Genomic DNA, 25,738 nt, shown 5'->3' on the forward strand with positions numbered 1-25,738 from the left:
CTTGCAAAGTTTTCTCACTTCTAGTTGTGATGGCATTTACTTCCTTATCATTTGGATTGTTGGAATTTGAGGATTGGGCCAGTGTTAGGAAGGAAGTTTGCATTTTTCCGGAATGGCCAAGAATTCAATCAATTTTGAGAATCGACATTTCATTTTCTTGATTTCTTCCATCATTTGGCGATTTAGCTTGGATTGTTCCTCTATGAATGCATGAAAGGTATTCTCAAGAGAATTTTGTTGTGGATGAGCATTGTATTGAGGTACAGAATACGTTCCATTGGCCTCCAGATGATTGAGCTTGGTTAAAATCTCTCCAACTGAAATTTGGGCGGTTTCTCCAATCAGGGTTGTACATATGGGAGAATGGCTTGTTGTACGCCCCTAAGGCATTGTATTTCTCCTCATAAACCCCCCCCCCCCCATTTCATTAAAAGTAAGCAATCCTTAGCTAAATGATTCGTCCCTCCACAAACAAAGCAAGGTTCTTGTGGTTTCGCTTGAGCAATCATGTGCGGTTTTTGGCCATTTTTCATCATTAAGACCTCAGAATACTTTTTCAAAGCTTCAAGTTGGACCTTAACACTATCCTCTTCTCAAAGTTGATTGATCCCAGATGGTTTATGTCGGTTGGTGTTATCTGTAGCACTTGGACCAGTCCATGTGTGAGATTTTTTTGTGGTTTCTTCAAGATATTCAAGAGCATTGTCTGGCTATTTTTCCAGGAATCACCATTGCATAGCATTTTTACAAATTGGCGCTCACGACTCGTGAGGCCTTCATAGAAGTAACTCACCAAACGTCAGTTCTCATAGCCATGGTGCGGGCACTTATTCAACAGATCCTTGAATCTTTCCCAGACTTGATAGAATGTTTCATTATCCTTTTGGGAAAATGTGGAAATCTGTCATTTTAGACTGTTGGTCTTATGGCTAGGGAAGTGTTTAAAAAAGAAAGTTTTGGTCATTTATTCCCATGTTCCAACAGACCTAGGTCTCAAAGAGTATAACCAGCTTTTGTCTTTTTCCATCAAGGAGAAAGGGAAGAACTTTAGTTGCACAAAATCAGTATTTTCGGCTCGGTTTAAGAACGTGGCTACTACCTCCTCGAATTCTCTAATATGCACGTATGGGCTTTCATTTTCCATTCCATGAAATGTGGGCAAGAGTTTAATCATGCCAGGTTTAAAGTCTAACGCATACATATTAGGAGGGAATATAATGCACGAAGACGTGGAAGTGCGAGTGGGATGGAGGTAATCATTGAGAGTTCTTGGTTGGGTTTCATCATTGCGAGCCATTACGAATGGATTATTGTCAACTAAGATTTTTGGAGAAGCAAGAATGGTGGAAGGAGTTCCGAAAGGAGTGGTGGATGAATTGGAAGAAGTTTCACTAGAAGTTTCGTGATGATTCATCCACTCTCAGAATTGAGAATTTATTTTATGTTTTTATTTTATTTTTTTATTAAACTTGTTCCCAGGTAGATTTGGAGGTTTTGGGGTGATCTCCAACGCCATACTAGAACTCCCCAAGGTTACTGAGTAAGTATGGTAGATCACAAGTTAAACCTTTTCAACCAAACAACATTTAAGTTGAGTAAAATTTCTTATTTTGACAGAACAAGTTTGGTTTTCTTATAGTAATAAGTTAAAAAATATAATAGTGCAAAGGTATAAGCTTGAAATGTTCCCAGGCCGATTGGAAAGGTTGCCAAGGTACTGCTATAGACTCACACTTTCCTAGACAAAACTCCCCGAGATTCCCAGGTAAGTGTGAGGGGTAACGCTATCACAAACCTTATTTAACAATCAATCTTTCTAGACAGAACAATATCGGTTATTACCGTTTGTAATATTACACAATTATTCCCAATACTAAACGTTTTATGATTAAAATTTTATGAGCAATTTTATGTTTTTTTTCAAGGAACAACTAAATTCTAAGACTAAGACAAAAAGAATGAAAGATCTAAATTAAGAAACATAAAGAAACAAAATAGTCAACACAAAAATAAAGAAAAGAGAAATGAAGTGAAGATAAAATAAAATAACAAGCTTAATCTCTCCTTTTTTTTACAAATACTTATTAAACTAAAAAAATTAAATAAAAATAAAAATAAATAAGAAAAAAGAAAGAGAAATAAAATTAGAGTTAACTAAAAAGAAAAATATAAGTTTTTTTTTTATATATATAATGTTTTTTTATGTAACCGAAAAGTAGGGAAAAAATAAATAAATATATATATATTCTTGGTTTTTTTTTACGTTTTTCTCTTTTTTTGTTTTTTGTTTTTTTATATATATGTATGTTTATATATATATATATATATTTGTTTTACCAAAAGAAAAAAATATATAAATAATTTTTTTTTTGTTTTTTTAACAATATTCAAATTAACCAACGATTAGCAAATAGAAATAAAAAAATAATAATAAACACACACAATAGGAAGAACACTATGCTAACACAACATTAATACCAACAAAAATACAAATAAAGTTACTGACATCTTAGTAAAAATTCCACTAAAACTCTTGAAAAACTACCTCCCCGGCAACAGTGTCAAAATTTGTTTAATGCCCAAATTGTGATAACTAATAAGCGGTAGTTGTAGTAAAATCGGACAGTTGATACACAAGGAAGTAACTTAAAACCAAAATATTAGTAGAAAAATAATACAAAAAGTTAGTAACATGAAATAAATAGAAATGAAAATGAAAATAGATTTGAGATTTTTTTTTTTTTTTGGTCTTTTTGGTGAAATGATAAAATGAGACAAGTCAGGTGAAATAAAAATAAGATGTGATCAAGAGTTGAAAAGTAGAAAGGTTTCCAGAATCATCCATATGCATGTTTAGTTACTTGATTTACAAAACTATACAAGTAAATAGTTCACATCCCAACATTTACTTGGAAAATCTAACATTAAAGTCTATATTCTTTTCTAACAAAAGTCAATCTGAGTTGTAAAGTTCTTTACTTTAGAAGCACAATGTTAATCTTATGAAAAATCTAAAAATGACAAGATACCCAAGGACAATAATGCAATAGAAGATTAGACATAAAATTATGTATCAACATTACTTTTACTAATTATAAACACATAGAAAGAGCATGATTAATCCTATATATTATTAGCACATGTAAATAAAAATAACAAAATAAAGATGAGGTTGAAAGAGCATAAACAACTCAAATGCATTATATTAAGAACATAGTAATTAAAGTAGCAAAATAACATCACTAACATATGGAATCATCCCTAACCTTCCTAGGAAGATTAGGTCATTATGCTCATCATTCTCACAAAATTCTAAGAAAGTGAGTAGAAATTTTGCTATAGTTTCTTTACTCTCAAAATTACATACCAAATGTGAAAGAAGAGTCCCTATTTATAGAAGAAGAAAATTACTAAAAAGAAATTAAACTACAAATTGGGTTTACAAAATAAATCTAAAATATTAATAATAAAATATGATTTTGAAAAATCAAATCTTAATATTAATATTAACCTAGTTATTTTAGTGAATGGTCATCATACACATTTTTCTAAATTAATACAAAATGTGATCTTTAAAGCTCAAAATGGAAGGGTCCAAGGCCCAAAATGCACAAAAAATGGGTTGGGTGGTAGCTGGTGGCACTGACCATTTCCAGCCAATTGGAGGAGGCCACATGGATGCTCAAAACTTGAGGGAAATTCCTTGCTTGACCGGGTCAATGCGGGTGGGTCACTGGGTCAGTAGGCACGGGTCATGGGCTAGAGCTGGACGAATGGAGTTGGGTCACGGGTTGCGGTTTGTTGGAGCTGGGACGCGGGTCGCTGGAGGGGGTGTGTCAGGTAGCGCGTGAGGGAGATAGGCGAAGGCAGCGGGCTGGGCCATTTTTTTGGGCTTTGGATCACAAAAATACGAGCTTTACTCTTGAGCTTTTATACTTTAAAAATGCCAACATTTTCTTTCTTTCTTTCTTTCTTTGTTTCCAAGTGCCAAAAATACCAATTCAATCCTACAAAATAAAAAAAATTAAATTAAAATTACATATTTTTATTTATAAATTAAATCATATTAATTCCACGAAAATATTAATTAAAACTTAATTTATTTTGACTATTAATATCAATAAATGTGTATTTTTTAGCACTAATCACCTTGTAAAAGAGGGCATAAAAAAGGATGTACCCTGATACATCGCCCCTCCTAGCGTCATATCGAGCAGGATGGTGGCAAAGTATCCCAAGAAGTATGGCCTTCCTGGGATTACTTTATATAAGCCAACACCCGACCAGAGGGGAAACGTGCCTGGTGGCGGTTATAGCGCCTGGTCAAGGTACCATATCGAGGTAGAGGCAATTTTGTCTCTACACGATTTTTTCTGAGGGGTGGCGAACTATTTTTACGTCGTCCCATTCCAAATAACCTCGAACAGATATAGAGTGTAATCTACACTCTATATCCTTTACCATCATAAAAAGTGGCATGAGCCCACTCCCCACGAGATCAACTATTTATTCAATCTCAAATCCAACTCCAACCAAAATAATGTTGGGTTCTTCCATTTCTACAATCAAGAATCTACTCGCACATTCCCTACGTCTGACCAGTCTGATAACCCTACGTTCTCCTAGTAGACTTAGCCATATTTTCTTAACTTCGGTCTTCTTGAGTTCGGCTCTTAGCGAAAGCACCAAAATGTTGACCCATGAATTGGCCAACGAAACTGAGTCAAATAAATGATATGAAATAAGAATTGAACTTAAGAATAATCGATGAATAATAAACAACACACAGATTTATAATGGTTCGACCCCAATAGTCGGTAGTGACCTACGTCCACTTAGTACTCTTATTAATGTAAATCCCCTAAAACATGCTATCAGCAGACTAGAGTCCACCGAGTTTCACAAGTTAGAAAAAAGGATACAAGAACGTGTATAACAACACTCGAATCTTATGAACTCTCTAAAAATAAAGAATTGCAGCGTAAGGAATAATGAATCCTTAGGTCTCTATTTATAGACTCAAGTACAAAGATGAGCCATGGGCCTTGCGTAACTTGTGCAACAAGTAATAATAAAATAATATGTAAATAACACACTTTACATTTGAAATAACAGATATCCCGCAAAAATCTATACATTTAACTAACTTTGAGCTTTAACTGTGTTCCATCGAGCAGCTCTGGTCGCATGTCTTTTGACCAACTTCTTTTCCTTCTGCTCCGCATAACTCCTGCACGTGTCTGATAGCATGTTTCCTTCTTTTGTCTGGTTGTGGGCTGACCAGTCTTCCATAAATGACAAGTCATGTGCCTTTCACGTGCATTATGTTTATGCCACATCATCATGCTCATTTTTAGGGAAACAATAAAAATAGATAAGATCAATTTTAATTAAATTAATTAAAATTATTTTTATTAATAAAGCCCTAGATGACTAATATAAATATAAATTATTATATTTATCTCAACATAAGATACATATTGTATTATTCAGTCTCGCTGAAAGAGAGAGTTTTCTCAGGGAGAAAAATAAAGAGAGAAAAGAAATTGTTTCAACCCTTCTTTTTACCCAAACTCCATTGATCTCATGTATTGACAATATCGATGGAGTCCTAAATTATCCTATTGAATCTCTACATGCCCACACGTCCTATTGTGTTGAGATTACTGTCTGGAAAACTTTGGTGTGAGTATTGCGTACTTGGATAGGATGATCGTTTATTATACAAGAAGATAGCAAAGACATTTGATAGGTCTCAGGAGATAAATCTTCTTCTAATAGATTAATACACACATATATATATATATATATAAATCATAGGATTGTATATATATATAATGGTTTTATATATTGTAGCGCACCAATTTTTTTTTATTTATTTAAATTTTGTGCTTTATTTTTATTTAATTGTTAAGTGTTGTGAATTATTTTATTTATTTGTTTAAATTAATTGTTAGAATTGTTTGGTAGAATTTTTGTGAATTTAATTGTTAAGTGTTTATTTATTTATTTATTTTAATATGTGAATAATTTAGTTTTGGTTGAATGTACCAAGGTGCATGGTAGGTAGTGATGCACCTTAGTTGTGTGCATGTGCATGTGCATGGTTGCATGGTGCACTTGTGTAGAATTTTCTACACACTTTATAGTTTCCTTTTATTAGATTTATTTAATTATTTAATTGAAAAAAAAAACAAGAAGAGGAAATGGCTTGGGTGTGTGAAGCATAGTGGGAAAGTGAGTGATTCTATTCCTATTTTATTTGGCAATTAAAATGAAGACAATAGCTATAAAGGGAATGGATGTTGTCATCTTTATTTTTCTACCAATTAAGATAAAATCAAAATAAAAAAATAGCAAGAAGAAGAAACTTACCCATTATGTTCATTAGATTATTTTTGGCTAAGTTAGAATAAAAATGGAAGAGAGAAAAGATGAGGCCATTTGGAGCCTTGGAGGCGTCGGCCTAGTGAGAGGAGAGAGAGAAAGAGAAGAAGGAGGAGAAAAAGAAGAAGAAAATGGTCCAATCCTAGGGTATGTTTCTTTGTACTTGTGGTTTTCTAGACTCTCTTCTTATGATTCTTGGTTTTGACAAGTTTTTTCTTTTGTTGTTGTTGTTGGTTTCACCTTTTCTTCATGTGGGATTTGAAACCCTAGGCTTGATCAAGGGGTGGTTATAGTTTTGGTGTTGGTCAATTTGTGCTCTTGATTCTACAATCAAGAGAAGTAATGGATCTTTAGCCCTAATATTTTTATGCTTTCTTGGGTTTCATGGATTGATGGATATATTTTTTATTATTATTATTATTTTGATGCATGAGGGAATTGACCTAGGCGTGGGCTTGGGTATTCATTGTGTTTTGGCTTGTGGTCAATATAGGTTGAGGATGGGGGTTGTTGTCTTGATTTAGTAGATGATTTTGATAATGTTATTGTAATCTTGTTGATCTTGTAGGATTATTTGGTGGCTGAATATTTTATGTTTAATGTTTGTATGATTATTATTAATTGTTAAAGACTGGTTATGTATAAAAAGGTTGGCAAGGGTTTTAATTTGTGATCTACTAAAAATGATGATGGATATTTTTTTTTAAAAAAAACATGAAAGGATTTGATTATTTTGGGCTATGAGGATTTCAGCATAGGGGTGGCCATTCAAGCATGTTAGTTCACCTTTATGTGTTCATGTCATTGTAATCTTAGAAACATGATAGGATTATAAGATTTTTAAATGGGTCTATGATAATTTTGTTTTTCTTTTGGATTATTTGAATGATAGAAACATGCTAGGGTTTGTGTTAAATTTTGTTGATTTAACATGTATGAATAATGTATCAATTTTGTGAGACATGATGAAAATGATGAATTTCTTGACTTGTTAGGCTTGCTGATTTTTGTGTTTAAATGGTTTAGAATCTATGAAAATAATGACTTTGCATGCTTAAATGATTTTGCAAGTGCTATGATGTTTTTAAGAAATTAAAGGGAATTTTAATATATATTAAAATGATATTTTACTCAAATAAATACCTACAGTTTTTTTTATATTTTATAAGGAAAATATGAATTTTTAATTCTATGATGGTGATTTTTTAGGGTTTAAATTGTTGCTGGAAGTTTTAGTAAAAATATGAAAAGTCTTTTAAATGAAAGAAAGTTTGTGTGTTGGTTGAAAAAATATAACACCTGAACTATGTTGTTGACCCACGATTTGGCCAACGACACGGAGTCAAATATACAACAAAGGATAAACGGCAAGTAAGAAAGATGATCTAATGGAAGAGAAGAAAACACCAAGGATTTATAGTGGTTCGGCCCCAAAAGATGGTAATGACCTACATCCACTTAGTGCTATTATTAAGATTGAAATTCAAAGCAGTGATCAAAGAACTAGGGTTCTTGAGTTTCACAAACCTTGGAAGAAATACAATAGAACGATGGATAATTGCACTATAGCTCTCTCTTTTTCTCTATCTTAGCAAAAAGATTCAGAAATCAAAAGTCTCTTCCTTAAGCTATTTCATGTATATTTATAGGCTCAAGGAGGGTTACATATGCCAACGTGGCCTATCTTTCCTTAATAATCGCGTATCAAGATAATAATGAAGAAATATTCCACGCAATTATTATAAGATTACAGTTTAAGAAGGAAATAAATCAGGTTATACGACCAGCCTTTTCGTATCTAAAAGTTAACCCCTGGCGAAACAATGCGCCTCTGGTCAATAGTCGAGCAGCACTTCTGCCACATGTCAACCACGTGTAAGAAAGTCTTGCCACGTCATCTGCAGTGGTTTTTAGGGTAAACATTTTCCCCCCAAGTTTAATTATTGCGACCAGCAATAAGTAAACTTAGGAAACCGACTCTTCGAATACCCCACAAAATCTGTTAGAGCCGCCCATGCTTTATCGAAAAAAGGTGATCAATCATGTCCAATCAAGTCTTTTCGGCTTCCCAATAACTTGTCTGACGGTTATCACACTTCCCCATGCCTTAGAAAGTTACCATTTATGATTACCTTGGTAACCGCTCCTCCGCTAATATAAACAACCCTTCAGAATCAGTTTTTACTTTTTACACTTTAACTTTATCTCCAAGAAACTGAAGAACCAGTAGCTATACTTCCAGAAACCCAGAAACTCAGATGGATCACGAAGCTCTTGCCTAGCCGAATCAACCTAGTGCCTCAGAACTTCACTCCATCTTTCATACAAGTACGTTCGAACCTTTCAATTGTTAATAAGCCATGCAATACTTGTTTGTCACTATTCCTAATTTCTGAGTTCTTGGAGATTTTTACTGTTCTTGACTGAAACTGTTTTGGGGAAATTGGGAATGTTAACCGATGCTTGAAAGGGTGATGAAACAACGTCTTGTAGGAGTTAGGAGCCAATTTGGTAGTCGAGATTGTAGATTTAGGGCGTAAAATCGAAGTAAAATATTGATTTTTAGGCCAGTTGAAAAACTGGGTTTTTCCCGCCCCTTCGGAGTCGAAAAAGCTTTTTCTCGAAAAACTTTTTACTTCTGCTTTTCAATCTATTTTTCAAACTGCTCGTATAAAACTTAGTGTTTTTGCTAGAATGTTGTTGGTCGTATTAAAGCTTAACTTTTATACGCGAGAAACGTTATTCTAACTCTCAACACAGATTTTTAGGCTTTACAATCTCACCTCCCCCTTTCTCTGTTCGCAGCTTTTCATGCAAGATCCATGGGGAGGTGAAAGGCCTATCGATGACGACTTGCTTGCCCAATTGCTTGAATACAAAGAGCAATAGTCATTGTTTATGCCATAAATTCCTTTTTCTCGAACCTCACCCAATAGACCTCAACCAAACCTTCCAGCCATGGGCAGAGTAAAATCCACAGCTCAAAAAAAGAAAACTTCTAACCCTTCTAACCAGCCTACTCCTCAGGCTAGAATTCCCTCGACCAGTGGTTGGGAAGGAAATATTCCTGACCCAAACATTCAAACTCGTGCTCAGCCCTAAAACGCTGTTCAACCAGATGTTGAATGGTACATCGCATCTATCAGCCGGGTAACGATCAGGATGATCGCCAATTACATCAAAAAATATGGACTCCCTGGGGTGACATTAGTCCAACCTACTCAAGACCAACGAGCGAACTTGCCTGGAGGCGCCTTCAGCGCTTGGTCGAGGTATCACATCGAGGCAGGAGCTACCCTACCTCTTCATCCTTTTTTCTAGGGGGTGGCCAATTACTTTGGGGTCGCCCCTTTTAAAATAACTCCCAACGGATATAGAATGCTTGATGCACTCTATATCCTCTATAGCCACAAGAAATGGCCCGTCCCCACACCACCTGAGGTCAACTATCTATTCGACCTAAAATTTAACCCCAACCAAGAAAACACGGGGTTTTTCCACTTTTGTCACCAGGAAACGGGTCGCACTTTCCTAACTGACACCACCTACATCTCGAACATTGGGAGGTACCATCTGGAGTATTTTCTGACAACTGACATGGTTGCGAACAACCTGGCCTTCACTCAAGGAGGTAAAGTCTTTGTACCACTGGTCGTCAATCTTTCTTCATTTGTTGCTGCATTTTCCTTAGAAATTTAGTGCGTTTCAGGCCTATGGTTGCGACCAAACCCTACTCCAGACATGGAGATGTGATCAGCCCTCCTGGCCAGCATGACCGACATAGAGAAAAGTGTCAAACAACTGGTCACAAAGGCCAACTTGAGGCTGTTCGGGCTTTTAGCACCCCACCAAGACGTGAGGGAGTCGACAGCAGGAAGTGCCACTAGCAAGGAGATTCCCGAGCAGCACCCGGACGTGTCACAACCTCTAAGGAGGAGAACCTATGTGACAATCAGGGAACCCTCCAACATTCCATGAGCTGTTGCTCCCCCCGCCCCTCAGGGAAAGGGAAAAAAGAAGGCCACTATCCCTCTCGAGCCCCTTGACGAATCGTCGGACGAGAACGGTATTGATTTCTCGCTTTTAGATAGCTTGCCAATTCCCTGTCACTTATTTGACGAGGACGACAATTTTAAGTACGCTCCCAATTTAAATTCAGACTTCTTCATGCTAGAGAGTGAGTGTAACACTAGTAGAGTATATAATGTAGCGAGCAGTAATGATAGCTCAGATATTTCACTTACAATTTGCTTTGTTTCTTTTCCTGACATAACATACTCAATCGTTTATACTATCTCACTGTTCGTGTATTTGCTTCTCTTACAGACATGGACTTCGAGAATGTGTTCAACATATACAGTGCCCCCAAGGCTCTCGAAGCTCCCTCAAGCAAGAATAAAATGAGCAAGAGGCATCCTAAGGAAAGCAGTAAAACGCCTCAGGCCAAGAAAGCCCGTACTGCAGGCCCCTCGGCAGACGGACCCTCAGCCAATGCAACACCACCTCCTTCTCCTCCCAAGCAGTAGACTCCCCCTGCTCCTGCCAGGTCGACACCGTCTCCACCGACCCCAACCGACCAAACTCAGCAGGTTGGTCCTGCTTCCATAGGGGACAACATATCGAGTTGCGCCTTACGATCGGTCAAAGACAGGGCCGCCAAAATTCTGAAGCACGAACATTGCCGAGAGGTGATGGCTTTGATGCAGACAATGGACGTCGACCAGATCCTAACCCGCGCATTGAATGAGTTTGCCAGTGTAAATTATCTATTTTCTGTGGAGACAGCCCCTTTTATATTCTACAGTCAGTCTAACCTTTGCTTTGATCGCAGGCAATTCTAACCCTTACTGTCGGTCGGCTCTACTCGGGTGCCGTCACCGAGCAGTCTAGGACTTTGGAGCAACGGAACATTGAAGAACTCAAAGCTGCTGAAGCGAAATACGCTGAGCAACTTGAGGCAGTGCTTGGGGAGAAGAACAAACTGGCTAAGGGGCTAAGGGAGAAGCATACTGCTCTTGATAATTCCATCAAGAAAAAAGACAACTTCAAGGAGTCTAACTGTATCAACTATCGCGAGGCTAAAAAGCTCGAGCAGGAGTTGATTACGAGTAGACAAGAGAAAACAACCTTGGAGGGCCAGATCGAGGAGCTTGAAAAAGCCAACGCCAGCAATTTGGAAAGGTACAAGAACGCCACGATTAAGTGTTTCTATGACTTCTAGAAACACAACCAAGGGGCTGATTTCAGTTACCTTCCCGAGCACGCAAGGCATACCAAGATAGCCCGATGTGTTGCTCGACTGGCAGAAGAAGAGAGGGCAAGGGTACCGCCTCGCCCGAAATCTCCTTGGCAACTGGCGTGGATGGGGTGGACAATGAAGCTACACATGTCGTCGACTAGGGCACCCCTCAAGATCCTCCGGCCTCGTAGTCTACTATTTTTATTTCTTTTTAATTTTTTAAGTATACAGCCTACGGGTCGTGATGTAAAGACATTTTCCAGTTGAATATTCATTGTTGCACGGGCAGCTTTTACTTTTAATTTAACAATTACATTCGAGCAGCGACTGCTCGCGGTGTAAAAGGATACACGTTGACATTATAATATATTTCCATCTTATTATAACATCTGTTCACATGACCGAACTTAGCATAGTACTTTGGTTTGATTTAACAAAATACAAAATTTTGAAAAATGCTCTAAGTACCCTAGCATGCTTTCACTTATTTTTCTCATGTGTTTACATACCTTTCGATATGCTTTGCTTACTAAATACCTTATATGCCCCCCAAGTGATCGAGGAGCTTTAGGTCCTTGGTCACTTGCCTTGACCAAAACCTGTTTGATCAATACTGCTCGTAGCAAAATAATTAAAATTGTAATACAGCAAAACAACACACGTAATGAGCAAATACTTGTATAAAATACAATAATTGGTAAGAATGACTAGCTGCGCACATTCCTTTATATTTCTCGTAATAAATGGACAAAACGTGTCTGTACGAGTGATAAAAAAGATCTTACACTTATAAGCGATTAGTCACATAAAATGACCAACCCTTTTCCATAACTTGTAAAAAGTAAAACTAATACAAGCCAATCCTTTAAGAAGGATTGTTCATTGATAGTACTTGCGCAGGTGTTATCCATTCCAATAATGAGGAACGAGATCTCTGTTTAAGCGAGCAAGTTTATAGGTGCCTGGGTGAAGGACTTCTTCAATCTGGTATGACCCTCCCAATTAGGTCTGAGTACTCCAGCAGCTTGGTCGCGGGTGTTCAGGAAAACTCTTTGAAGTACCAGATCTCTGACATTGAATTTCTTTTCTTGCACTTTAGAATTGAAATACCGAGTGACTTTTTGCTGGTACGCAGCTACTCGGAGTTGGGCTTGCTCATGCTTCTCATCGACCAAGTCTAGGGATTCCATCAGTAGTTGGCTGTTCGAGTCTTGATCGTACGTTATTATGCGATGTGAAGGCGGATCTAACTATACAGGCAACATAGCCTCATATCCATAAGCTAAAGAGAATGGAGTATGGCCTATTGCTGTTCGATGGGAAGTTCTGTACGACCAAAGGACTTCAAGCAATTGTTCTGGCCATGCCTCCTTAGCTTCTTCTAGTCTTTTCTTCAGTGTATCCTTTAGCGTTTTGTTGACTGCTTTGACTTGTCCATTTGCTTGGGGATGAGCAGCTGAAGAAAAACTCTTGATAATGGCATGCCGTCCGCAAAAATCCGTGAATAATTTACTGTCGAATTAGGTGCCGTTATCCGAGAAGATCTTCCTTGGCAATCCATAGCGACAAACGATGTTTTTTATCACAAAATCCAGTACCTTCTAGGTCGTTATGGTTGTGAGTGGCTCGACTTTGACCCATTTAGTGAAGTAGTCGACGGCAACCATAGCATACTTGACGTCGCCCTTCCCTGTGGGCAAAGATCCAATTAAATATATGCCCCAAACTGCAAATGGCCACGGACTTTGCATCTGTTTAAGCTCATTGGGGGCTGCTCGCAGGATTTTGGAGAACCTCTGGCACTTATCGCACCTCCGCACAAACTCCATTGAGTCTTCATTCATCGTGGGCCAGAAGTATCCTTGCCTCAGGATCTTTTTTGACAAGCTTTGCCCCCCAGCGTGGTCTCCACAAAAGCCTTCGTGTACCTCTTTCATCAATTCTTTGGCCTTCTCTTTCGAAACACATATGAGGAGTGGCATTGAGTATCCCTTTCGATACAAGATTCCATCAACCAGGATATACCTAGCAGCATGTCGCTGAAGGGTCCTGGCTTTGTTTCTGTCCGTTGGTAATACGCCTTGCGTCAGATACTCTATCTATGGTGTCATCTGTGTATCCGCCATCTGGATCACCATAGCGGTCTCCTCTGCTTGGATGCTTGGCATAGATAACCGCTCAATCGGCACTATATTCAAAGTATCAGCATCCTTCGCACTTGCTAATTTGGCCAAAGCATCAGCATTGAAATTCTGGTCGCGAGGTACTTGCTGGAGGCTGTATTTGTCGAACTGAGCCAATAGATCTCTTGTTTTGTTTAGATAGGCAACCATCTTTAAACCTCGCACCTGGTATTCTCCCATGACTTGATTCACCACCAGCTGATAATCACTATAGATGTCAAGCACTTTTATATTCATGTCCCTGGCTAACCGCAACCCATCGAGTAATGCTTTATACTCGGCCTCGTTGTTAGAAGCAGTGAAGTCAAACCTGATTGCGCAGTGAAATCGATGTCCTTCTAGCATTATCAATATCACTCCTGCTCCAGCGGGGCACTCGTTAGAAGAACCATCTGTAAATAATTTCCACGAGGGAGCTTGGTTTTGACACTCAGGCTCATTAGGCTCTTAAATCTGCTCGCCATCTGTAAGTTCAGTGGACTCTGCAATGAAGTCAGCCAGGGCTTGCCCTTTTATCGCTGCTCATGGCAAGTAAGATATATCGAACTGCCCCAGTTCGACTGCCCATTTTGACAATCTATCCGCAGCCTCTGGTTTTTGCAGGACTTGCCGTAGAGGCTGGTTGGTCAAAACCGTGATTGGGTGAGCTTGAAAGTAAGGTTGCAACTTCTTGGAGCCCAAAATTAGGCAATAGGCTAGCTTCTCGATGGGCGGGTACCGTTGTTCTGCTCCAATTAGCCTTTTGCTTACATAGTAAACGGCCTTCTGCATGCCTTCTTCCTCCCTTACTAAAACGGCACTAGCAGCATATTCTGTGATCGTCAGGTAGATGAACAAAATTTCTTTATCGATCGGCTTCGACAGGATGGGTGGTTGTGCCATATGAGTTTTTAATGCTTGAAAGGCCTGCTCGCACTCCTCCGTCCACTCAAACTTTGTGTTGCCTCTGAATAGATTAAAAAATGGAGCACACTTATCTGTTGACTTCGAAATGAATCTACTAAGAGCGGCAATTCTTTCGGTTAAACTTTGAACATCCTTAATCTTCGCTGGCGATTTCATATCGATCAGGGCTTTAATTTTCTCGGGATTGGCTTCAATTCCTCTCGAGTTAACTATAAATCCCAAGAACTTCCCTGATCCTACTCCGAAAGAGCATTTAAGGGGATTCAACTTCATCTGAAATTTGTTCAAGACGTTGAAGCACTCCTGCAAATCCTTTATATGCCCTTCTACTTTCTTTGACTTGACCAGCATACCGTCGACGTAGACCTTCATGTTTGTGTCGATCAGTTCTTTAAACATGTGGTTAACTAGTCGCTGGTAAGTCGCACCAGCGTTTTTCAAACCGAAGGGCATTACTTTGTAACAGTAAAGCCCTGTATCAGTCCAAAAGTTAGTGTGATCCTCATCAGGGGGATGCATACTAATCTGATTATACCCGGAGTATGCATCCATGAATGAGAGAATCTCATGTTCTGCAGTGGCATCGACCAGTTGGTCGATTCTTGGGAGTGGGAAACAATCTTTGGGGCAGGCTTTATTTAGGTCTATAAAATCCACGCACATACGCCATTTGTCATTTGGCTTAGGAACTAGCACGGGATTAGAAACCCACGATGGATAAAAAGCCACCCTGATGAACCCATTCTCCTTCAGCTTTGCAACTTCTTCTTTTAAGGCCCTTGATCTATCTTTGTCGAGCAGCCTTCTTTTTTGTTGCACTGGTGGAAAACTCTTGTCGATGTTCAGGACATGGCTGATGACTTCAGGGTCTATCCCGACCATGTCTTTGTGCGACCAGGCAAAGACTTCCTGGTTCCTCCTTAAAAACTCCACTAGTGCTTGTTTTGTCGTTGTCTCTAAGTTTTTACCGAATTTCACAACTCTGGTCGGATTTTCTTCATCGAGTTAGACCTCTTCAAGGTCCTCGATGGGTCCAATTTCTTCCTCAAAATCCCCAAAGCGAGGATCCAAATCCCTATCCTCCCTTTGGGCAACGCCCTATTTGTTGACATTATCACCCGAGTGGGCCTAAGCATCAGTTGCCACTTGCAACTCCTTTCCGGGAACATCTCTCGATACACTCTTCTTTACCTTGGTGATCGAGGCGTTGTAGCACTCCCTTGCTTCTCGTTGATTTCCCAATACGCATCCTACCCCTGCGTCTGTCGGGAATTTCATGGCGAGGTGCCATATTGAAGTGACGGCCCGTAGGTCGACCCGAATCCGTCTCCCAATCAAAGCATTGTATGCTGAAGGACAATCAACTACTATGAAAGTAATGAGTAATGTCCTATTAGCAGGTGCAGTACCTGCTGTAACTGGAAGTCTAATCGACCTTGTTGGGGCAAGCCCTTCATCGGAAAAACCATAAATGGTTTGGTTGCAGGGCTCCAGGTCTTTGATGGACAGCTTCATTCTTTCCTGCGAAGACTTGTACAAGATGTCGACCGAACCTCCTGTGTTGACCAACACCCTCTTTACCATCATGTTGGCAATTTGTACGTCTACGACCAGCGGATCGGAGTGTGGGAATCGCACGTGTTGGGCATCGTCTTCAGAAAAGGTTATCAATTCCTCCTCTGTTCGAGCCTTTTTTGGTGCTCGATCCTCCACATTCATCATCTCGATGTCCTGGTCGTGGCGTAGGGTTCAAGCATATCATTCCCTTGCCTTTCTACTGTCTCCTACCAGATGTGGGCCTCCACGGATGGTGAGTAAAGTGCCTGCCACAGGAGCTGGCTGTAGAGGTGGCGAGCGTTGGCGTGCAGGCGCCTGCTTGTTGCCACCTTGAGCCTCTCGCTGAAACCCTCATGCGGCTTGCACATATCTTCTTAAATGTCCTTGCCTGATCAGGAACTCAATCTCGTCTTTCAACTGGTTACATTCATTAGTATCATGCCCGTAGTCATTGTGAAAACGACAGAAATTTGTCGTATCTCTCTTGGAGATATCTTTCCTTATTGCTACGGGTCGTTTGTAAGGCACGCTTGAGCTGGTCGCCTGGTAGACTTCAGCTCGGCTTTCAACAAGGGCCGTGTAGATGGTGAATCTTGGCTCGGATCGATTGCCTTTGGGGTGTTTACTCTTAGAAGTTGAGGGTTCATTGTTAGCCCGTTTTCCACCATTCCTACCACTGCCATTCATGTTGCCTTTGCCGTTGCCATTGAGCTTTTCCGACCCGTTGGCGGCTTTGGCTGGTTCTTCCTTGGGTCCCTTGTCTTTTGTTGGCGATTTCCCTTCGTTGGCAATCGCGTCTTCGAGCTTGATATATCGATCAACCCAATCCAAGAACTCTTGGGTACTTCTAACCCCATGCTTTCTGAGGCTACTCCAGAGGGGCGAATGGCGCCTCACCCCAGCAGTTAGGGCCATCATCTTACCTTCATCGCCCACTATCTTGGCTCCAGCTGCTGCTCGCATAAAGCATTGGACATATTCTTTCATAGGCTTTCCCTCTTTCTGGCGTATCTCGACCAGCTAGTTGGCCTCTGTGGGGTGTACACAACCCACGTAGAACTATCCGTAAAATTCTTTCATGAACATTTCCCAAGATACTATACTAGCAGGAGGGAACTTGAAGAACCACTCGTGAGCAGTGTCAGACAGTGTCGCAAGGAAGATCCGGTAGTGGGCGTCTTCCGACACTTTTTGTATGTCCATTTGTATCTCAAACTTATTAACGTGAGATATTGGGTCTCCGTACCCGTCAAAGTTCGGCAATGTAGGCATCTTGAACTTACTGGGGGTTTCAGCCGTAGCAATCCTCTGTACAAAGGGGGTGCCCCTCCTCCTATCGTACTCAATATGGGACGTTCGTCCCCCGACCAGCTGCTGTACCACCTGGTTCAGGGCATCAATCTGAGCCTGAACAGCTTTTAGGACTGCTGAGGCCACTGGTGTCGGGGGAGCGTACTCGTCGTGCCTCTCACAGTGGTCGTTAAGTATGTCCCAAAGATCATCGTCCCTTCGTCTTTGCTCGCTAACTCCTAACCGACTAAAGACGTTCGGTTGCCTGGGTTGCCCCCCAACGTTGTGGCTAGCTGGCCTATTTTCTCTAGGTGGAGGGCTTCTACCTCCACCTCTTTCTTCATTTCTCCGGCCAGCATTTCCTCTGTCAGAATCAACTTCATTATAGTCATGGCCATCTCTGAATTGTGGCTGACTACGGTGTGATCGGCTGTTCACGCTATTTCCTCCTCGGGCTGGCATTTCCCGAGCGTCAGGGGGAGGCCTGCGTAGGTCATTGGGTCCCCGTGCATTGTTATGCTGTGGGTGGACCCTGACTGCATAGCCTGACTCAATGTTCCTCCTGTTGGCAGAAGGACGTTACCCCCTGCTCGGTGGATTTGGCCTTTTGTCCCCTGGGCGTCTAGGGCTACGGGGCGGCTGCCCTGCCCTATTCTGCCTCGAGCGCTGGGGATTGCCTCGACCAGTCTAGGTTGGAGGCTGCTGCTTAGGATCCCTAGGCGGGACCTCATCCTGAGCCATAGGCGGCTGCTCTGGCCTTTGAGGGCTTGCTGGCTGGAGCAGAGGGCTTGGATTTGGACCTCTTTGAGGTGGTGCATTTGGTGGCTGATCTAGCTGGGAGGCTGGTATAGCTTGACTCCTAGCCAGTTGAATGGCTGCTTCAAGGGAGGCCATGGCATCCCTCTGCCGACGATCCATTTCTGTCTGCCGCTCACTCAGCTCTTGGCGCTAGCGTTCTATTTCTCTTTGCTACAGCGCCATTGTCTCCGCAACATTCTCCTGATTGGCCTTCAGATTAGCCAACTCATCTTGCAACACTCCTAGCATTTCCCTCAGTGTTTCGAAATCAAGTTTCTCCTCATCAAACTCCAAATGTGGTTCATTCTCGGCCACATTTGGGGGAGGAGGTTGGGATGGTGCAGCGCCAGCAGCCTGTCCAACCTTCTTGGATGTTTTCGCCAGTAGATTTTTTCACAGTTTTTTGTCAAACCTCTCAACGAAAGTACCAGAATGTTGACCCACGATTTGGATAACGACACGGAGTCAAATATACGACAAAGGATAAACGGCAAGTAAGAAAGATGATCTAATGGAAGAGAAGAAAACACCAAGGATTTATAGTGGTTCGACCCCAAAAGATGGTAATGACCTACGTCCACTTAGTGCTATTATTAAGATTGAATCTCAAAGCAGTGATCAAAGAACTAGGGTTCTTGAGTTTCACAAACCTTGGAAGAAATACAATAGAACGATGGATAATTGCACTATGGCTCTCTCTTTTTCTCTTTCTTAGCAAAAAGATTCAGGAATCAAAAGTCCCTTCCTTAAGCTATTTCATGTATATTTATAGACTCAAGGAGTTATCCCAAAAATCAGAAGTGAATGACATGGCAGGAATTAATTGCATGTGGCTGACTCCTGGCAAAACCTGTGTTCGACTATCGACCAGGAAGATATTCGGCATTATGCGATCGGTCTTTTCATACGACCAGTCTGGTCGTATGCACGTAACACGCGGAGGAAATCTTAGGCAGTTATGATGGAATCCGAAATTCTCTCCCATGATTTCCTGAGTATCCGATTATTTAGGAAATAATATATGTAACTAATCAATGTAAATCTTCCCTGAGCTTATAAATAGAAGAAGAGGGCTCAGGGAAGAGGGATCCTTTTTTCCTTTTTTGACTTCTAAATCGCTTGAGATTAGAGTTATCATATCAATCATATTGTATTGCTCTTCATAGGTGGGTGAAACTCATTGAACCCTAGTTCTTTGATCACTCCTTTGGATCTCACATCAATAACAATCTAAGTGGACGTAGGTTATTACCAGATCCTGGGGCCGAACCACTATAAAATATCGTGTTCTTATTATTTTCGTCATCACGTTCTTTTCAACACATTCATCCACGTCAAGCGTATTTTGACTCTGTGTTAGTTGCCCAAAATCAGGGTCAAAATTCTGGTGCTTTCATTGAGAGTTTGATATATCACCGTTGAGAAGACCAATGGCGAAAACAGCAAGGAAAACTGGACAGGCGGCCGCCGCTGCACCATCAAACCCGCCTCTTCCTCCTCCTCCTGCAAGCGTGGCTGAGGATGAGCCACATTTGGATTTTGAGGAGGAAGAAATGGATGACGCGACGTTAAAAAGCACTCTGGGGGCGTTGCATGAAGAGTTGGCCAATCTGAGGGCCAGTTAAGAAAGTGCTGCCGAAATCATGGCGCGGCAGCAGCAAGAGATTGAACGGCAGCGTGTGGAGTTAAGCGAGAGGCAAGCGGAGATGGACCGTCGCTAGAGCGAAGCCATGGTAGCCCTTGAGGCAGCCTTGCAATTGGCTAGGAATCAGGCTGCACCTGCCTCGCAGCCTGATCAGCCTACGAATGGGCCAACGCAAAGGGGCCCTAATCCTAGCACACTTATCCTACCCTCTAGTCCGCAAAGGCCCGAACAGCCTCAGGTGCCTCATGAAGATGTCCCACTGGACCCTGAGGCACAGCCTCCATCCCAAGCTGGTCGCAGCAATCCCCCGCATCAAAGGCAGAATAGGACCGAGCATCAGCCTCGCAGTCCTAGACGCCAGAGGGGCGACGAGCCGAACCTTCCGAACAGAGGTCAGTATCCTCCTGGCAACAGGAGGAACTCAGAGCTAGGCTCTGCGGTTCGAGGTCCCCCATGGCATGATAATGCACGGGGACATAATGACCAACGCAGGCCACCCTCTAACGCTCGGGACGCTTCAGCCCGGAAGGAAATCGAGGGAACAGTCGATCCCACCATAGCCAATCAAGATTCGGAGATGGCCATGGGTATAATGAGGCCGACTCAGGCAAAGGAAATGTCGGTCGGAGGAATGAAGAAAGAGGTGGAGGCAGGAGCCAGATACCTCAAGATGACTAACCCAATAGACGAGACGCTGGGGGGCAGCCCAAATAAAATAAAGTCTTCAACCGGCACGGAGCTAGTGAGCAGCGGAGAAGAGACGAGGACTTGAGAGATGTGCTCAATGATCGCCGCGAGAGGCATGGCTAGAACATCCCCCCAGCAACAGAGGCCACAGCAATTCCTATCGCTGTGCAGGCCCAGATTGATGCCCTCAACCAGGCAGTGCAACAGCTGGTCGAGGAAAGAACATCTTACATCGACCACGACAGGAGAAAAGGCACTCCTTTCGTCCAGAGGATAACTATGGCAGAGACTCCTAGCAAGTTTAAAATGCCTACACTTCCGAACTTTGATGGGTACGGTGACCCGGTATCTCACGCAATAAGTTTGAGATACAAATGGACATTCAGAAAGTGTCCGAAGATGCTCGGTGCAGGATCTTCCCTGCAACACTTTCTGATGCCGCGCAGGAGTGGTTTTTTAAGTTCCCTCCTGCGAGCATAGTTTCTTGGGAGATGTTCGTAAGGGAGTTTTACGGACAGTTCTATGCAGGTCGTGTGCATCCGACCGAGGCAAACCAGCTAGTTGAAATTCGCCAGCAGGATGGAGAATCGTTGAAGGACTACATCCAGTGCTTTATGCGAGCAGTAGCTGGAGCAAAAACAGTGGGGGACGAAGGCAAAATGATGGGCATAACCGGAGGAGTTAGGCGTCGCACCCCTCTCTGGAAAAGCCTTCGAAAAGATGGGGTTAGAACTACCAAGGAGTTCTTGGACCGGGCTGATCGTTACATCAAGCTCAAAGATGCCATTGCCGACAACGGAAAGCCTTCAGGCAAGGATAAGAAAGCAACCGAGCCCGCCAAAACTGCCAATGGGTCTAAACCTAACGGCAACGGCAAAGGCAACGAGAACGGTAACGGCAATGGCAAGAATGGTGGAAAACGGCCACACAATGAGCCTTCCACCTCTGACAATAAACGAGCCAAGGGTAACCGTTATGAACCTCGGTTCACTAACTACACTGCCCTTATTGAGTCTCGGGGAGAGGTTTACCAGGCCACAAGTTCCAGTGTGCCTTATAAGAAGCCTGCTCCCATTCGAAAGGATATTTCGAAAAGAGACACTTCCAAGTTCTGTCGTTATCATAACGACTACGGACATGATACCAATGAATGCAACCAGCTGAAAGATGAAATCGAGTTCCTTATTAGACAAGGACACTTGAGAAGATACTTACGGGCCTCGGGAAATTCCCAACGAGAAGCTCCAGGTGGCAACGAGCAAGCGTCCACACACCAATGCTCGCCACCTTTGCAGCCTGCCCCCGTGACTGGCACACTGTTAACCATTTCTGGAGGCCCGCACCTTGCAAGAAACAGCGGAAAGGCTAGGGAACGATACGCTCGGACTCTGCGCCACGACCAGGACATCGAGATGATGACCGTGGAGGACCGCGCGCCAAAAAAGGCTCGATCAGAAGAGGGTGAGATAACCTTCTCTGATAGAGATGCCCAGCATGTCCGGTTCCCACATTCCGATCCGCTGGTCGTGGAAATCCAAATGGCCAATATGATGGTGAAGAGAGTGCTGGTCGATACAGGAAGTTCGGTGAATATCTTGTATAAGTCTTCGCCGGAACGCATGAAATTGTCCGTTAAGGACCTGGAGCCCTGCAACCAAACAATATATGGCTTCTCTGGAGAGGGACTCGCCCTCGCCAGATCAATCAAACTGCCGGTGACGACAGGTACAGCGCCTGTTACCAGGACATTACTCGCTACTTTTATAGTAGTCGATTGTCCTTCGGCATACAATGCCGTCATTGAGAGGCCTATACTGGTTGATCTACGGGTCGTCACCTCTATGTGGCACTTGGCCATGAAATTCCTGACAAACGCAGGGGTAGGACGCGTGTTGGGAAACCAGAGGGACGCCAGAGAGAGCTATAACGCCTCAGTCACGAAGGCGATAAAGGGAACCTCAAAGAGCACTACCTCAGATAGGTTGTAGATGGAAATTGATACACAAGCCCAATCCGGTGATGAAGTCACCAAATAGGGTGTTGCCCAAAGTGAGGATAGAGATCTAGATCCTCGCTTTGGGGATTTTGAAGAGAACGTTGGACCCATCGAGGACCTGGAGGAGGTCCAACTCGACGATAAAGACCCGACCAGAGTTGTGAAGGTCGGGAAAAACCTAGAACCAACCACGAATCATGCACTGGTAGAATTTTTGCGAAAGAACCAGGAGGTCTTTGCCTGGTCACATAAAGACATGGCTGGGATAGACCCTGCAGTTATCAGCCATGTCCTGAATATAGACAAGACTCTTCCACCCCTGCAACAAAAAAGAAGGCTGCTCGATAAAGATCGATCAAGAGCCTTAAAAGAAGAAGTTGAAAGGTTAAAGGAGAATGGGTTCATCAGGGTAGCATTTTATCCATCGTGGGTCTCCAATCCAGTGCTAGTTCCCAAGCCTAACGGCAAATGGCGAACCTGTGTAGATTTTACAGACCTCAATAAAGCCTGCCCAAAGGACTGCTTCCCACTCCCGAGAATCGACCAGTTGGTCGATGCTACTGCAGGACACGAGATCCTCTCCTTCATGGATGCATATTCGAGCTACAACCAGATTAGCATGCATCCTCCTGACGAGGATCACACCAGCTTTCAGATCGATATGGGCTTATACTGTTACAAAGGAATTCCCTTCGGACTGAAGAACACAGGTGCGACTTACCAGCAGCTAGTCAATCACATGTTTAAAGAGCTGATCAGAGTAGACATGGAGGTATACGTGGACGACATGCTGGTAAAGTCTAAAAAGGCAGAAGGACATGTGAGGGATTTACAAGAATGTTTTGATGTATTAAACGAATACCAGATGAAGTTAAATCCCCTCAAATGTTCCTTTGGAGTTGGATCAGGAAAGTTTTTGGGGTTCATTGTAAATTCAAGAGGAATCGAGGCCAATCCCGACAAGAAGAAAGCCCTGATCGGCATGAAATCGCCAGAAAAAATCAAAGATGTACAAAGTTTAACCGGGAGAATCGCAGCCCTAAGTAGATTTATTTCGAAGTCAACAGACAAGTGCGTCCCTTTTTTCAATCTACTTAGGGGCAATAAGAAGTTTGAATGGACAGGAGACTGCGAACAAGATATTCAGGCCTTGAAAGCACATATGGCACAGCCTCCCGTTTTATCCAAGCCAACCGAAGGAGAAACTTTGTTCATTTACCTAGCGATCACGGAAGTTGGTGCGAGTGTGGTACTAGTACGAGAGGAGGAAGGCGTACAAAAAGTGGTCTACTATGTTAGCAAGAGGCTGATCGGGGCAGAACTGAGATATCCACCCATTGAAAAGTTAGCGTATTGCTTAATCCTGGCCTCAAGGAAGCTGCGCCCTTACTTCCAAGCCCATCCCATCATAGTATTAACCGACCAGCCCCTTCAGCAAGTCCTCCAAAAACCAGAGGCGGCTGGGCGATTATTAAAATGGGCAGTCGAACTAGGGCAGTTCGATATCACATATTCACCACGAGCAGCAGTAAAAGGACAAGTCTTGGCTGATCTTATTGCAGAGTTCACCGAGCTCCCAGACAGCGAACAGTGCGAATAGCCTAGTGCGCCTGGGCCTCAAGAGAAAGCTCCTTCATGGAAGTTATTCACGGATGGGTCGTCCAACGAATCCCACGCAGGAGCGGGAGTGATATTGATAATGCCAGAAGGGCATCGATTTCACTATGCCATTAGGTTTGACTTCACCACGTCAAATAATGAAGCCGAATATGAAGCACTCCTTGCTGGGTTGAGAATGGCGAAAGACATGAGCATAAAGACGCTTGATATTTACAGTGACTCACAACTGGTAGTGAATCAAGTTCTAGGGGAATATCAAGCACGAGGCCTAAAAATGGTGGCCTACTTGAATAAAACTAAAGACCTGCTAGCCCAATTCACGAAGTATACCCTTTAGCAAATACCACGGGATCAGAATTCGAATGCAGATGCCTTAGCCAAACTCGCGAGCGCGAAAGATGCTGACACTTTGAACATTGTGCCAGTAGAAAGATTAAGCGAGCCAAGCATACGTGAAATAGAAGCCAGTATGGAAATCCGAATGGAAGATACATGGATGGCGCCTTACTTTGAGTATCTGACAAAAGGTATACTACCAACAGATAGAAACAAGGCCAGAACTCTGCAAAGGCAAGCCGCTAGGTACATACTGGTCGGTGGTGTTATGTACCGAAGAGGATATTCCATGCCACTACTCAGGTGCGTTACACCAGAAAAAGCTAAGGAACTAATGAAAGAGGTGCATGAAGGCTTCTGCGGGGATCACGCTGGGGGGCAGAGTTTGGCAAAAAAGATTCTAAGGCAAGGTTACTTTTGGCCAACTATGAACGAGGATTCGATGGAGTTTGTGCGAAGATGCAATAAATGTCAAAGGTTCTCCAAAATTCCACAAGCAGCTCCAAACGAGTTGAAACAGATGCAGAGTCTGTGGCCTTTTGCGGTATGGGGGATAGATTTGATTGGATCCCTGCCAACGGGAAAGGGTGGAGTGAAATACGCAGTTGTGGCAGTTGACTACTTCACCAAATGGGCCGAAGCTAAACCACTCACTACCATAACGACCAAGAAATTTCTTGACTTCGTCATCAAGAACATTGTTTGCCAGTATGGTTTGCCCCGAAAGATCATTTCAGACAACGGAACCTAATTTGACAGCGACTTATTCACCGACTTCTGCGAAAGGCACGGAGTTATTAAAAGCTTTTCTTCAGTTGCGCATCCCCAAGCAAACGGGCAAGTCGAGGCCGTGAATAAAACTCTTAAGGACACCCTGAAGAAGAGGCTTAAAGACGCTAAAGGAGCATGGCCAGAGTAGCTGCCTGAAGTCCTCTGGTCGTATAGAACGTCTCACCGAACAGCGACAGGTCATACCCCATTTTCCTTAGCTTACGGATATGAGGCTATGTTACCTGTCGAGTTAAATCCCCCCTCACATCGACGCATAACATACGACCAGGACCAGAACAGCCAACTGATGATGGAGTCCCTAG

General features: G+C 42.4%; 1 non-coding gene across 1 annotated transcript; it reads left to right on the forward strand.

Moving 5' to 3' along the window:
• Positions 1-809: 809 nt before the first annotated feature.
• Positions 810-916, forward strand: LOC133802811 (small nucleolar RNA R71). The gene has a single exon (XR_009877557.1). It is a non-coding gene; the product is annotated as a small nucleolar RNA R71 (small nucleolar RNA).
• The last annotated feature ends 24,822 nt before the right edge of the window (positions 917-25,738 follow it).

The sequence above is a fragment of the Humulus lupulus genome, chromosome 9 (assembly GCF_963169125.1).
Source record: "Humulus lupulus chromosome 9, drHumLupu1.1, whole genome shotgun sequence".
In the NCBI taxonomy this organism is placed as follows: domain Eukaryota; kingdom Viridiplantae; phylum Streptophyta; class Magnoliopsida; order Rosales; family Cannabaceae; genus Humulus; species Humulus lupulus.